We start from the raw sequence: 14,682 nt of genomic DNA, 5'->3' as shown, positions 1-14,682 counted from the left end.
AGTAATTATGTGCCCTATCAGAACTAATATTTTACTACTTCATGCATCTCAATTTCTTTTGTTATTTCAATGAAAATAAACAAAATGCAATTCAATAAAAAATATGAATTTCTCATCGATTTTATGTTTAATAATGAACTTTCTTTAAACCTTTGCTGACATCTTTTCAATTAATACTTTAAAACAAAAAACCCTTTAATTTTGATGTTCTAGATCTGTGAGCTATCCTAATTATATGCACATGTGGTAGCATGGCCGAGCGGTCTAAGGCGCTGGATTAAGGCTCCAGTCTCTTTGGAGGCGTGGGTTCAAATCCCACTGCTGCCATATTTATTATACAAAGAGTAGACCAGTTATTGATGTCAAAGTGATTCTTTTTTTCCATTAGATAGGATATTACCCAGCTGAAATTTGTTGGTGAAAGATTCCTCTAGCTACTCAACAGTTCATCATTGTTACAAGAGACTTCCCAAACGTTTTAAAAATGTTATCTGCTAACAGTCAAGGTGAGCCAAAATTAAGTTGGCATGAAGTAATTAGAAGTAATATCATAACTAATATTTAATTACTGAGTTGTCTTATCATACAATTAGAGATGGAAATGTTGGCAACGTGACTCATTGGTATAAATTGATGGATTTATATTCCGATTTCTCTAACTTTTCTATCACTCTGGATTTTAATCTCACAGCTGTCTATTTTAGGCATTTGAATAATACTTCAAAGTTGTTTGGATACATCAGTTGCACTAAATGAAGGAAATTTGAAGTCAAATATAATCATTACTTGTTAAATGTTCCTGGCTTCTTTTGCATTTTATCTCAGCTTTTCCTGACTTTGGGTAAAGTTTGAATGACATTCCAGATATGAGAGCTAAAATATTTTAAAGTGTACAGCAGGTTGTAGGATGACAGAGCTATTCAAGCCACTGGAATCAAATCCCACTGCTGCCATATTTATTCTCCAAGGAGAAGATCCAGTGATATATACCAAAGTGGTTTCCTAAAGTAGATAAGTTATAAAAGAAGCTAAATTTGGTTGGTGGAAGCACACCTTAAGCTGTCACATGCAGTAGTTTAAAACAATTTATCATCAACTGATGATTGATCAGATATTAACCAACTGAAAAGGAGAAGATCCAGTGACTTATATCAAAGTGGTTTCCTAAAGTATATAAGGTATGAAAGAAGCTACATTTGGTTGGTGGAAGCACACCTTAAGCTGTCACATGCAGTAGTTCAAAACAATTTATCATCAATTCATGATTGATCAGATATTAACCAACTGAAAAAGGATGGTGATAGTATCCTGCATTAGTCACCGAGTTCTAAACCGTTCATCATAGTTGCAACAGTCTTCTCAAACCTTTAAAATAATGATATCTGCTAACAGTAAAGATATTCAAATTTTAATTTTGCATGAAGTAATTATGTGCCCTATCAGAACTAATATTTTACTACTTCATGCATCTCAATTTCTTTTGTTATTTCAATGAAAATAAACAAAATGCAATTCAATAAAAAATATGAATTTCTCATCGATTTTATGTTTAATAATGAACTTTCTTTAAACCTTTGCTGACATCTTTTCAATTAATACTTTAAAACAAAAAACCCTTTAATTTTGATGTTCTAGATCTGTGAGCTATCCTAATGATATGCACATGTGGTAGCATGGCCGAGCGGTCTAAGGCGCTGGATTAAGGCTCCAGTCTCTTTGGAGGTGTGGGTTCAAATCCCACTGCTGCCATATTTATTATACAAAGAGTAGACCAGTTATTGATGTCAAACTGATTCTTTTTTTCCATTAGATAGGATATTACCCAGCTGAAATTTGTTGGTGAAAGATTCCTCTAGCTACTCAACAGTTCATCATTGTTACAAGAGACTTCCCAAACATTTTAAAAATGTTATCTGCTAACAGTCAAGATGAGCCAAAATTAAGTTGGCATGAAGTAATTAGAAGTAATATCATAACTAATATTTAATTACTGAGTTGTCTTATCATACAATTAGAGATGGAAATGTTGGCAACGTGACTCATTGGTATAAATTGATGGATTTATATTCCGATTTCTCTAACTTTTCTATCACTCTGGATTTTAATCTCACAGCTGTCTATTTTAGGCATTTGAATAATACTTCAAAGTTGTTTGGATACATCAGTTGCGCTAAATGACGGAAATTTGAAGTCAAATATAATCATTACTTGTTAAATGTACCTGGCTTCTTTTGCATTTTATCTCAGCTTTTCCTGACTTTGGGTAAAGTTTTGAATGACATTCCAGATATGAGAGCTAAAATATTTTAAAGTGTACAGCAGGTTGTTGGATGACAGAGCTATTCAAGCCGTTGGAATCAAATCCCACTGCTGCCATATTTATTCTCCAAGGAGAAGATCCAGTGATATATATCAAAGTGGTTTCCTAAAGTAGATAAGATATAAAAGAAGCTAAATTTGGTTGGTGGAAGCACACATTAAGCTGTCACATGCAGTAGTTTAAAACAATTTATCATCAACTGATGATTGATCAGATATTAACCAACTGAAAAGGAGAAGATCCAGTGACTTATATCAAAGTGGTTTCCTAAAGTAGATAAGGTATAAAAGAAGCTACATTTGGTTGGTGGAAGCACACCTTAAGCTGTCACATGCAGTAGTTCAAAACAATTTATCATCAATTCATGATTGATCAGATATTAACCAACTGAAAAAGGATGGTGATAGTATCCTGCATTAGTCACCGAGTTCTAAACCGTTCATCATAGTTGCAACAGTCTTCTCAAACCTTTAAAATAATGATATCTGCTAACAGTAAAGATATTCAAATTTTAATTTTGCATGAATTAATTATGTGCCCTATCAGAACTAATTTTTTACAACTTCATGCATCTCAATTTCTTTTGTTATTTCAATGAAAATAAACAAAATGCAATTCAATAAAAAATATGAATTTCTCATCGATTTTATGTTTAATAATGAACTTTCTTTAAACCTTTGCTGACATCTTTTCAATTAATACTTTCAAACAAAAAACCCTTTAATTTTGATGTTCTAGATCTGTGAGCTATCCTAATGATATGCACATGTGGTAGCATGGCCGAGCAGTCTAAGGTGCTGGATTAAGGCTCCAGTCTCTTAGGAGGCGTGGGTTCAAATCCCACTGCTGCCATATTTATTATACAAAGAGTAGGCCAGTTATTGATGTCAAAGTGATTCTTTTTTTCCATTAGATAGGATATTACCCAGCTGAAATTTGTTGGTGAAAGATTCCTCTAGCTACTCAACAGTTCATCATTGTTACAAGAGACTTCCCAAATGTTTTAAAAATGTTATCTGCTAACAGCCAAGATGAGCCAAAATTAAGTTGGCATGAAGTAATTAGAAGTAATATCATAACTAATATTTAATTACTGAGTTGTCTTATCATACAATTAGAGATGGAAATGTTGGCAACGTGACTCATTGGTATAAATTGATGGATTTATATTCCGATTTCTCTAACTTTTCTATCACTCTGGATTTTAATCTCACAGCTGTCTATTTTAGGCATTTGAATAATACTTCAAAGTTGTTTGGATACATCAGTTGCGCTAAATGAAGGAAATTTGAAATCAAATATAATCATTACTTGTTAAATGTACCTGGCTTCTTTTGCATTTTATCTCAGCTTTTCCTGACTTTGGGTAAAGTTTTGAATGACATTCCAGATATGAGAGCTAAAATATTTTAAAGTGTACAGCAGGTTGTAGGATGACAAAGCTATTCAAGCCGTTGGAATCAAATCCCACTGCTGCCATATTTATTCTCCATGGAGAAGATCCAGTGATATATATCAAAGTGGTTTCCTAAAGTAGATAAGGTATAAAAGAAGCTAAATTTGGTTGGTGGAAGCACACCTTAAGCTGTCACATGCAGTAGTTTAAAACAATTTATCATCAACTGATGATTGATCAGATATTAACCAACAGAAAAGGAGAAGATCCAGTGACTTATATCAAAGTGGTTTCCTAAAGTAGATAAGGTATAAAAGAAGCTACATTTGGTTGGTGGAAGCACACCTTAAGCTGTCACATGCAGTAGTTCAAAACAATTTATCATCAATTCATGATTGATCAGATATTAACCAACTGAAAAAGGATGGTGATAGTATCCTGCATTAGTCACAGAGTTCTAAACCGTTCATCATAGTTGCAACAGTCTTCTCAAACCTTTAAAATAATGATATCTGCTAACAGTAAAGATATTCAAATTTAAATTTTGCATGAAGTAATTATGTGCCCTATCAGAACTAATATTTTACTACTTCATGCATCTCAATTTCTTTTGTTATTTCAATGAAAATAAACAAAATGCAATTCAATAAAAAATATGAATTTCTCATCGATTTTATGTTTAATAATGAACTTTCTTTAAACCTTTGCTGACATCTTTTCAATTAATACTTTAAAACAAAAAACCCTTTAATTTTGATGTTCTAGATCTGTGAGCTATCCTAATGATATGCACATGTGGTAGCATGGCCGAGCGGTCTAAGGCGCTGGATTAAGGCTCCAGTCTCTTTGGAGGCGTGGGTTCAAATCCCACTGCTGCCATATTTATTATACAAAGAGTAGGCCAGTTATTGATGTCAAAGTGATTCTTTTTTTCCATTAGATAGGATATTACCCAGCTGAAATTTGTTGGTGAAAGATTCCTCTAGCTACTCAACAGTTCATCATTGTTACAAGAGACTTCCCAAATGTTTTAAAAATGTTATCTGCTAACAGTCAAGATGAGCCAAAATTAAGTTTGTATGAAGTAATTAGAAGTAATATCATAACTAATATTTAATTACTGAGTGGTCTTATCATACAATTAGAGATGGAAATGTTGGCAACGTGACTCATTGGTATAAATTGATGGATTTATTTTCCGATTTCTCTAACTTTCCTATCACTTTGGATTTTAATCTCACAGCTGTCTATTTTAGGCATTTGAATAATACTTCAAAGTTGTTTGGATACATCAGTTGCGCTAAATGAAGGAAATTTGAAGTCAAATATAATCATTACTTGTTAAATGTACCTGTCTTCTTTTGCATTTTATTTCAGCTTTTCCTGACTTTGGGTAAAGTTTGAATGACATTCCAGATATGAGAGCTAAAATATTTTAAAGTGTACAGCAGGTTGTAGGATGACAGAGCTATTCAAGCCACTGGAATCAAATCCCACTGCTGCCATATTTATTCTCCAAGGAGAAGATCCAGTGATATATACCAAAGTGGTTTCCTAAAGTAGATAAGTTATAAAAGAAGCTAAATTTGGTTGGTGGAAGCACACCTTAAGCTGTCACATGCAGTAGTTTAAAACAATTTATCATCAACTGATGATTGATCAGATATTAACCAACTGAAAAGGAGAAGATCCAGTGACTTATATCAAAGTGGTTTTCTAAAGTATATAAGGTATGAAAGAAGCTACATTTGGTTGGTGGAAGCACACCTTAAGCTGTCACATGCAGTAGTTCAAAACAATTTATCATCAATTCATGATTGATCAGATATTAACCAACTGAAAAAGGATGGTGATAGTATCCTGCATTAGTCACCGAGTTCTAAACAGTTCATCATAGTTGCAACAGTCTTCTCAAACCTTTAAAATAATGATATCTGCTAACAGTAAAGATATTCAAATTTTAATTTTGCAGGAAGTAATTATGTGCCCTATCAGAACTAATATTTTACTACTTCATGCATCTCAATTTCTTTTGTTATTTCAATGAAAATAAACAAAATGCAATTCAATAAAAAATATGAATTTCTCATCGATTTTATGTTTAATAATGAACTTTCTTTAAACCTTTGCTGACATCTTTTCAATTAATACTTTAAAACAAAAAACCCTTTAATTTTGATGTTCTAGATCTGTGAGCTATCCTAATTATATGCACATGTGGTAGCATGGCCGAGCGGTCTAAGGTGCTGGATTAAGGCTCCAGTCTCTTTGGAGGCGTGGGTACAAATCCCACTGCTGCCATATTTATTATACAAAGAGTAGACCAGTTATTGATGTCAAAGTGATTCTTTTTTTCCATTAGATAGGATATTACCCAGCTGAAATTTGTTGGTGAAAGATTCCTCTAGCTACTCAACAGTTCATCATTGTTACAAGAGACTTCCCAAACGTTTTAAAAATGTTATCTGCTAACAGTCAAGATGAGCCAAAATTAAGTTGGCATGAAGTAATTAGAAGTAATATCATAACTAATATTTAATTACTGAGTTGTCTTATCATACAATTAGAGATGGAAATGTTGGCAACGTGACTCATTGGTATTAATTGATGGATTTATATTCCGATTTCTCTAACTTTTCTATCACTCTGGATTTTAATCTCACAGATGTCTATTTTAGGCATTTGAATAATTCTTCAAAGTTGTTTGGATACATCAGTTGCGCTAAATGAAGGAAATTTGAAGTCAAATATAATCATTACTTGTTAAATGTACCTGGCTTCTTTTGCATTTTATCTCAGCTTTTCCTGACTTTGGGTAAAGTTTTGAATGACTTTCCAGATACGAGAGCTAAAATATTTTAAAGTGTACAGCAGGTTGTAGGATGACAGAGCTATTCAAGCCGTTGGAATCAAATCCCACTGCTGCCATATTTATTCTCCAAGGAGAAGATCCAGTGATATATATCAAAGTGGTTTCCTAAAGTAGATAAGGTATAAAAGAAGCTAAATTTGGTTGGTGGAAGCACACCTTAAGCTGTCACATGCAGTAGTTTAAAACAATTTATCATCAACTGATGATTGATCAGATATTAACCAACTGAAAAGGAGAAGATCCAGTGACTTATATCAAAGTGGTTTCCTAAAGTAGATAAGGTATAAAAGAAGCTACATTTGGTTGGTGGAAGCACACCTTAAGCTGTCACATGCAGTAGTTCAAAACAATTTATCATCAATTCATGATTGATCAGATATTAACCAACTGAAAAAGGATGGTGATAGTATCCTGCATTAGTCACCGAGTTCTAAACCGTTCATCATAGTTGCAACAGTCTTCTCAAACCTTTAAAATAATGATATCTGCTAACAGTAAAGATATTCAAATTTTAATTTTGCATGAATTAATTATGTGCCCTATCAGAACTAATATTTTACAACTTCATGCATCTCAATTTCTTTTGTTATTTCAATGAAAATAAACAAAATGCAATTCAATAAAAAATATGAATTTCTCATCGATTTTATGTTTAATAATGAACTTTCTTTAAACCTTTGCTGACATCTTTTCAATTAATACTTTAAAACAAAAAACCCTTTAATTTTGATGTTCTAGATCTGTGAGCTATCCTAATGATGTGCACATGTGGTAGCATGGCCGAGCGGTCTAAGGCGCTGGATTAAGGCTCCAGTCTCTTTGGAGGCGTGGGTTCAAATCCCACTGCTGCCATATTTATTATACAAAGAGTAGACCAGTTATTGATGTCAAAGTGATTCTTTTTTTCCATTAGATAGGATATTACCCAGCTGAAATTTGTTGGTGAAAGATTCCTCTAGCTACTCAACAGTTCATCATTGTTACAAGAGACTTCCCAAACGTTTTAAAAATGTTATCTGCTAACAGTCAAGATGAGCCAAAATTAAGTTGGCATGAAGTAATTAGAAGTAATATCATAACTAATATTTAATTACTGAGTTGTCTTATCATACAATTAGAGATGGAAATGTTGGCAACGTGACTCATTGGTATAAATTGATGGATTTATATTCCGATTTCTCTAACTTTTCTATCACTCTGGATTTTAATCTCACAGCTGTCTATTTTAGGCATTTGAATAATACTTCAAAGTTGTTTGGATACATCAGTTGCGCTAAATGAAGGAAATTTGAAGTCAAATATAATCATTACTTGTTAAATGTACCTGGCTTCTTTTGCATTTTATCTCAGCTTTTCCTGACTTTGGGTAAAGTTTTGAATGACATTCCAGATATGAGAGCTAAAATATTTTAAAGTGTACAGCAGGTTGTTGGATGACAGAGCTATTCAAGCCGTTGGAATCAAATCCCACTGCTGCCATATTTATTCTCCAAGGAGAAGATCCAGTGGTATATATCAAAGTGGTTTCCTAAAGTAGATAAGGTATAAAAGAAGCTAAATTTGGTTGGTGGAAGCACACCTTAAGCTGTCACATGCAGTAGTTTAAAACAATTTATCATCAACTGATGATTGATCAGATATTAACCAACTGAAAAGGAGAAGATCCAGTGACTTATATCAAAGTGGTTTCCTAAAGTAGATAAGGTATAAAAGAAGCTACATTTGGTTGGTGGAAGCACACCTTAAGCTGTCACATGCAGTAGTTCAAAACAATTTATCATCAATTCATGATTGATCAGATATTAACCAACTGAAAAAGGATGGTGATAGTATCCTGCATTAGTCACCGAGTTCTAAACCGTTCATCATAGTTGCAACAGTCTTCTCAAACCTTTAAAATAATGATATCTGCTAACAGTAAAGATATTCAAATTTTAATTTTGCATGAATTAATTATGTGCCCTATCAGAACTAATATTTTACAACTTCATGCATCTCAATTTCTTTTGTTATTTCAATGAAAATAAACAAAAATGCAATTCAATAAAAAATATGAATTTCTCATCGATTTTATGTTTAATAATGAACTTTCTTTAAACCTTTGCTGACATCTTTTCAATTAATACTTTAAAACAAAAAACCCTTTAATTTTGATGTTCTAGATCTGTGAGCTATCCTAATGATATGCACATGTGGTAGCATGGCCGAGTGGTCTAAGGAGCAGGATTAAGGCTCCAGTCTCTTTGGAGGCGTGGGTTCAAATCCCTCTGCTGCCATATTTATTATACAAAGAGTAGGCCAGTTATTGATGTCAAAGTGATTCTTTTTTTCCATTAGATAGGATATTACCCAGCTGAAATTTGTTGGTGGAAGATTCCTCTAGCTACTCAACAGTTCATCAAATGTTACAAGAGACTTCCCAAACATTTTAAAAATGTTATCTGCTAACAGTCAAGATGAGCCAAAATTAAGTTGGCATGAAGTAATTAGAAGTAATATCATAACTAATATTTAATTACTGAGTTGTCTTATCATACAATTAGAGATGGAAATGTTGGCAACGTGACTCATTGGTATAAATTGATGGATTTATATTCCGATTTCTCTAACTTTTCTATCACTCTGGATTTTAATCTCACAGCTGTCTATTTTAGGCATTTGAATAATACTTCAAAGTTGTTTGGATACATCAGTTGCGCTAAATGAAGGAAATTTGAAGTCAAATATAATCATTACTTGTTAAATGTACCTGGCTTCTTTTGCATTTTATCTCAGCTTTTCCTGACTTTGGGTAAAGTTTTGAATGACATTCCAGATATGAGAGCTAAAATATTTTAAAGTGTACAGCAGGTTGTTGGATGTCAGAGCTATTCAAGCCGTTGGAATCAAATCCCACTGCTGCCATATTTATTCTCCAAGGAGAAGATCCAGTGATATATATCAAAGTGGTTTCCTAAAGTAGATAAGGTAAAAAAGAAGCTAAATTTGGTTGGTGGAAGCACACATTAAGCTGTCACATGCAGTAGTTTAAAACAATTTATCATCAACTGATGATTGATCAGATATTAACCTACTGAAAAGGAGAAGATCCAGTGACTTATATCAAAGTGGTTTTCTAAAGTATATAAGGTATGAAAGAAGCTACATTCGGTTGGTGGAAGCACACCTTAAGCTGTCACATGCAGTAGTTCAAAACAATTTATCATCAATTCATGATTGATCAGATATTAACCAACTGAAAAAGGATGGTGATAGTATCCTGCATTAGTCACCGAGTTCTAAACAGTTCATCATAGTTGCAACAGTCTTCTCAAACCTTTAAAATAATTATATCTGCTAACAGTAAAGATATTCAAATTTTAATTTTGCAGGAAGTAATTATGTGCCCTATCAGAACTAATATTTTACTACTTCATGCATCTCAATTTCTTTTGTTATTTCAATGAAAATAAACAAAATGCAATTCAATAAAAAATATGAATTTCTCATCGATTTTATGTTTAATAATGAACTTTCTTTAAACCTTTGCTGACATCTTTTCAATTAATACTTTAAAACAAAAAACCCTTTAATTTTGATGTTCTAGATCTGTGAGCTATCCTAATGATATGCACATGTGGTAGCATGGCCGAGCGGTCTAAGGCGCTGGATTAAGGCTCCAGTCTCTTTGGAGGCGTGGGTTCAAATCCCACTGCTGCCATATTTATTATACAAAGAGTAGGCCAGTTATTGATGTCAAAGTGATTCTTTTTTTCCATTAGATAGGATATTACCCAGCTGAAATTTGTTGGTGAAAGATTCCTCTAGCTACTCAACAGTTCATCATTGTTACAAGAGACTTCCCAAATGTTTTAAAAATGTTATCTGCTAACAGTCAAGATGAGCCAAAATTAAGTTTGTATGAAGTAATTAGAAGTAATATCATAACTAATATTTAATTACTGAGTGGTCTTATCATACAATTAGAGATGGAAATGTTGGCAACGTGACTCATTGGTATAAATTGATGGATTTATTTTCCGATTTCTCTAACTTTCCTATCACTTTGGATTTTAATCTCACAGCTGTCTATTTTAGGCATTTGAATAATACTTCAAAGTTGTTTGGATACATCAGTTGCGCTAAATGAAGGAAATTTGAAGTCAAATATAATCATTACTTGTTAAATGTACCTGTCTTCTTTTGCATTTTATTTCAGCTTTTCCTGACTTTGGGTAAAGTTTGAATGACATTCCAGATATGAGAGCTAAAATATTTTAAAGTGTACAGCAGGTTGTAGGATGACAGAGCTATTCAAGCCACTGGAATCAAATCCCACTGCTGCCATATTTATTCTCCAAGGAGAAGATCCAGTGATATATACCAAAGTGGTTTCCTAAAGTAGATAAGTTATAAAAGAAGCTAAATTTGGTTGGTGGAAGCACACCTTAAGCTGTCACATGCAGTAGTTTAAAACAATTTATCATCAACTGATGATTGATCAGATATTAACCAACTGAAAAGGAGAAGATCCAGTGACTTATATCAAAGTGGTTTTCTAAAGTATATAAGGTATGAAAGAAGCTACATTTGGTTGGTGGAAGCACACCTTAAGCTGTCACATGCAGTAGTTCAAAACAATTTATCATCAATTCATGATTGATCAGATATTAACCAACTGAAAAAGGATGGTGATAGTATCCTGCATTAGTCACCGAGTTCTAAACAGTTCATCATAGTTGCAACAGTCTTCTCAAACCTTTAAAATAATGATATCTGCTAACAGTAAAGATATTCAAATTTTAATTTTGCAGGAAGTAATTATGTGCCCTATCAGAACTAATATTTTACTACTTCATGCATCTCAATTTCTTTTGTTATTTCAATGAAAATAAACAAAATGCAATTCAATAAAAAATATGAATTTCTCATCGATTTTATGTTTAATAATGAACTTTCTTTAAACCTTTGCTGACATCTTTTCAATTAATACTTTAAAACAAAAAACCCTTTAATTTTGATGTTCTAGATCTGTGAGCTATCCTAATTATATGCACATGTGGTAGCATGGCCGAGCGGTCTAAGGTGCTGGATTAAGGCTCCAGTCTCTTTGGAGGCGTGGGTACAAATCCCACTGCTGCCATATTTATTATACAAAGAGTAGACCAGTTATTGATGTCAAAGTGATTCTTTTTTTCCATTAGATAGGATATTACCCAGCTGAAATTTGTTGGTGAAAGATTCCTCTAGCTACTCAACAGTTCATCATTGTTACAAGAGACTTCCCAAACGTTTTAAAAATGTTATCTGCTAACAGTCAAGATGAGCCAAAATTAAGTTGGCATGAAGTAATTAGAAGTAATATCATAACTAATATTTAATTACTGAGTTGTCTTATCATACAATTAGAGATGGAAATGTTGGCAACGTGACTCATTGGTATTAATTGATGGATTTATATTCCGATTTCTCTAACTTTTCTATCACTCTGGATTTTAATCTCACAGATGTCTATTTTAGGCATTTGAATAATTCTTCAAAGTTGTTTGGATACATCAGTTGCGCTAAATGAAGGAAATTTGAAGTCAAATATAATCATTACTTGTTAAATGTACCTGGCTTCTTTTGCATTTTATCTCAGCTTTTCCTGACTTTGGGTAAAGTTTTGAATGACTTTCCAGATACGAGAGCTAAAATATTTTAAAGTGTACAGCAGGTTGTAGGATGACAGAGCTATTCAAGCCGTTGGAATCAAATCCCACTGCTGCCATATTTATTCTCCAAGGAGAAGATCCAGTGATATATATCAAAGTGGTTTCCTAAAGTAGATAAGGTATAAAAGAAGCTAAATTTGGTTGGTGGAAGCACACCTTAAGCTGTCACATGCAGTAGTTTAAAACAATTTATCATCAACTGATGATTGATCAGATATTAACCAACTGAAAAGGAGAAGATCCAGTGACTTATATCAAAGTGGTTTCCTAAAGTAGATAAGGTATAAAAGAAGCTACATTTGGTTGGTGGAAGCACACCTTAAGCTGTCACATGCAGTAGTTCAAAACAATTTATCATCAATTCATGATTGATCAGATATTAACCAACTGAAAAAGGATGGTGATAGTATCCTGCATTAGTCACCGAGTTCTAAACCGTTCATCATAGTTGCAACAGTCTTCTCAAACCTTTAAAATAATGATATCTGCTAACAGTAAAGATATTCAAATTTTAATTTTGCATGAATTAATTATGTGCCCTATCAGAACTAATATTTTACAACTTCATGCATCTCAATTTCTTTTGTTATTTCAATGAAAATAAACAAAATGCAATTCAATAAAAAATATGAATTTCTCATCGATTTTATGTTTAATAATGAACTTTCTTTAAACCTTTGCTGACATCTTTTCAATTAATACTTTAAAACAAAAAACCCTTTAATTTTGATGTTCTAGATCTGTGAGCTATCCTAATGATGTGCACATGTGGTAGCATGGCCGAGCGGTCTAAGGCGCTGGATTAAGGCTCCAGTCTCTTTGGAGGCGTGGGTTCAAATCCCACTGCTGCCATATTTATTATACAAAGAGTAGACCAGTTATTGATGTCAAAGTGATTCTTTTTTTCCATTAGATAGGATATTACCCAGCTGAAATTTGTTGGTGAAAGATTCCTCTAGCTACTCAACAGTTCATCATTGTTACAAGAGACTTCCCAAACGTTTTAAAAATGTTATCTGCTAACAGTCAAGATGAGCCAAAATTAAGTTGGCATGAAGTAATTAGAAGTAATATCATAACTAATATTTAATTACTGAGTTGTCTTATCATACAATTAGAGATGGAAATGTTGGCAACGTGACTCATTGGTATAAATTGATGGATTTATATTCCGATTTCTCTAACTTTTCTATCACTCTGGATTTTAATCTCACAGCTGTCTATTTTAGGCATTTGAATAATACTTCAAAGTTGTTTGGATACATCAGTTGCGCTAAATGAAGGAAATTTGAAGTCAAATATAATCATTACTTGTTAAATGTACCTGGCTTCTTTTGCATTTTATCTCAGCTTTTCCTGACTTTGGGTAAAGTTTTGAATGACATTCCAGATATGAGAGCTAAAATATTTTAAAGTGTACAGCAGGTTGTTGGATGACAGAGCTATTCAAGCCGTTGGAATCAAATCCCACTGCTGCCATATTTATTCTCCAAGGAGAAGATCCAGTGGTATATATCAAAGTGGTTTCCTAAAGTAGATAAGGTATAAAAGAAGCTAAATTTGGTTGGTGGAAGCACACCTTAAGCTGTCACATGCAGTAGTTTAAAACAATTTATCATCAACTGATGATTGATCAGATATTAACCAACTGAAAAGGAGAAGATCCAGTGACTTATATCAAAGTGGTTTCCTAAAGTAGATAAGGTATAAAAGAAGCTACATTTGGTTGGTGGAAGCACACCTTAAGCTGTCACATGCAGTAGTTCAAAACAATTTATCATCAATTCATGATTGATCAGATATTAACCAACTGAAAAAGGATGGTGATAGTATCCTGCATTAGTCACCGAGTTCTAAACCGTTCATCATAGTTGCAACAGTCTTCTCAAACCTTTAAAATAATGATATCTGCTAACAGTAAAGATATTCAAATTTTAATTTTGCATGAATTAATTATGTGCCCTATCAGAACTAATATTTTACAACTTCATGCATCTCAATTTCTTTTGTTATTTCAATGAAAATAAACAAAAATGCAATTCAATAAAAAATATGAATTTCTCATCGATTTTATGTTTAATAATGAACTTTCTTTAAACCTTTGCTGACATCTTTTCAATTAATACTTTAAAACAAAAAACCCTTTAATTTTGATGTTCTAGATCTGTGAGCTATCCTAATGATATGCACATGTGGTAGCATGGCCGAGTGGTCTAAGGAGCAGGATTAAGGCTCCAGTCTCTTTGGAGGCGTGGGTTCAAATCCCTCTGCTGCCATATTTATTATACAAAGAGTAGGCCAGTTATTGATGTCAAAGTGATTCTTTTTTTCCATTAGATAGGATATTACCCAGCTGAAATTTGTTGGTGGAAGATTCCTCTAGCTACTCAACAGTTCATCA

The 14,682-nt window shown here is 32.9% G+C and overlaps 9 non-coding genes across 9 annotated transcripts; all 9 read left to right on the top strand.

Moving 5' to 3' along the window:
- Nucleotides 1-245: 245 nt before the first annotated feature.
- TRNAL-AAG (transfer RNA leucine (anticodon AAG)) lies at nucleotides 246-327 on the top strand. Its single transcript has one exon. It is a non-coding gene; the product is annotated as a tRNA-Leu (tRNA).
- A 1,340-nt stretch (nucleotides 328-1,667) lies between these two features.
- On the top strand, nucleotides 1,668-1,749 carry TRNAL-AAG (transfer RNA leucine (anticodon AAG)). The gene has a single exon. It is a non-coding gene; the product is annotated as a tRNA-Leu (tRNA).
- A 1,341-nt stretch (nucleotides 1,750-3,090) lies between these two features.
- TRNAL-AAG (transfer RNA leucine (anticodon AAG)) lies at nucleotides 3,091-3,172 on the top strand. The gene has a single exon. It is a non-coding gene; the product is annotated as a tRNA-Leu (tRNA).
- Nucleotides 3,173-4,513: 1,341 nt separating this feature from the next.
- On the top strand, nucleotides 4,514-4,595 carry TRNAL-AAG (transfer RNA leucine (anticodon AAG)). The gene has a single exon. It is a non-coding gene; the product is annotated as a tRNA-Leu (tRNA).
- A 1,340-nt stretch (nucleotides 4,596-5,935) lies between these two features.
- On the top strand, nucleotides 5,936-6,017 carry TRNAL-AAG (transfer RNA leucine (anticodon AAG)). The gene has a single exon. It is a non-coding gene; the product is annotated as a tRNA-Leu (tRNA).
- A 1,341-nt stretch (nucleotides 6,018-7,358) lies between these two features.
- Nucleotides 7,359-7,440, top strand: TRNAL-AAG (transfer RNA leucine (anticodon AAG)). The gene has a single exon. It is a non-coding gene; the product is annotated as a tRNA-Leu (tRNA).
- Nucleotides 7,441-10,206: 2,766 nt separating this feature from the next.
- Nucleotides 10,207-10,288, top strand: TRNAL-AAG (transfer RNA leucine (anticodon AAG)). The gene has a single exon. It is a non-coding gene; the product is annotated as a tRNA-Leu (tRNA).
- Nucleotides 10,289-11,628: 1,340 nt separating this feature from the next.
- On the top strand, nucleotides 11,629-11,710 carry TRNAL-AAG (transfer RNA leucine (anticodon AAG)). The gene has a single exon. It is a non-coding gene; the product is annotated as a tRNA-Leu (tRNA).
- A 1,341-nt stretch (nucleotides 11,711-13,051) lies between these two features.
- TRNAL-AAG (transfer RNA leucine (anticodon AAG)) lies at nucleotides 13,052-13,133 on the top strand. Its single transcript has one exon. It is a non-coding gene; the product is annotated as a tRNA-Leu (tRNA).
- Nucleotides 13,134-14,682: the final 1,549 nt, after the last annotated feature.

Source organism: Taudactylus pleione, unplaced genomic scaffold (assembly GCF_031769625.1).
Source record: "Taudactylus pleione unplaced genomic scaffold, aTauple2 ptg000016l, whole genome shotgun sequence".
NCBI classification, from domain to species: Eukaryota; Metazoa; Chordata; class Amphibia; order Anura; family Myobatrachidae; genus Taudactylus; species Taudactylus pleione.
Note: the sequence above shows the minus strand (reverse complement) of the source record. Positions and strands in the feature narration are given on the sequence as shown.